Below are 1,099 nucleotides of genomic sequence, written 5' to 3' on the forward strand. Positions count from 1 at the left end.
TAGGTTCATGAAGAGTTTCCAGACAGTTACATTGGCTTTGCTCTTTTCTATTGATTATTCCAGCCCTTTTAGCACATTCCAATTGCTTTAACATACACTGGAGTTATTTTTAGGGACTTCCATTTGCACAGTCACCGTTTACCACTAATAACCCTAAAGCCATGAATGGACATGGCAGCACAACCTCCCTCAGATTCATTCTATTCTGTGCTGTTGGCTTTATCGAGAGGCTTAGATCTGAGCTAAGTCCATAAATCACTTGCTGTGTATTGACGCTGTGATTACAAATATTGGCATTCTGTTAGCATACAAGTATAAGGAGGTAAGAGTGATCATCCTGGGTTACAAAAAGATCCATCTAGGTCAGTACCCCGTCTCCAACAGCAGCCAAGAGCAGAGAGTTAGGAAATGGGTACAGGAAGAAGGAAGCACATACAGTACCTCTCCTAGGTGCTCTCTTGGCCTCCATTTATTAGCAGCTTGGGAACTTCTTCAGCCAGAAGTCTACTTACTCAGTACTCTCACAAGGATTTTAGTTTCATGAACTTGTCCAGTCTTCTCCTCCCCAACACCTTACAACACATGTACAATTAATGAGTTGTGCCACATAGTAAGCAAAATCAATAAACAGTCAAAATGCCGCTCAGAAATACTAATTCTGAGTAGAATCCCATTTCTAAGCATCATATTTATAAACAGAATGGGATTAGTTTATTTTTAGAAATATATACAGGGCAAACACTTGAACTAATCAGAACTATTGATTACTGCCTAGGTATGACAAAATATATCAGCACCATCAGTGTGCTTTGCTTCCAAATGCCAGCTTATAATTTAAAAATGTTGGTGTTACAACAGCACAATGCATGGACAAAAGCACAGGGCAATGAATTAAAATTAATTCTCAACATGTAACAATTTTAGATGCAGCTAGAGAACTTTCAACTTACACTTTAATGCTGCTAGCTTACAAGCGGCATGCAAACCATTAAAGCATGTTTTACACATTAAGGAATTGAAAACTAATTGTTAATAGGAACATTTTACCAAATATTATTATAGTGAGGTAAAGTGAACAGACTACTTACATGGTTCAGCA

Source organism: Nestor notabilis, unplaced genomic scaffold, assembly GCF_000696875.1.
Source record: "Nestor notabilis isolate BGI_N333 unplaced genomic scaffold, ASM69687v1 scaffold200, whole genome shotgun sequence".
NCBI classification, from domain to species: domain Eukaryota; kingdom Metazoa; phylum Chordata; class Aves; order Psittaciformes; family Psittacidae; genus Nestor; species Nestor notabilis.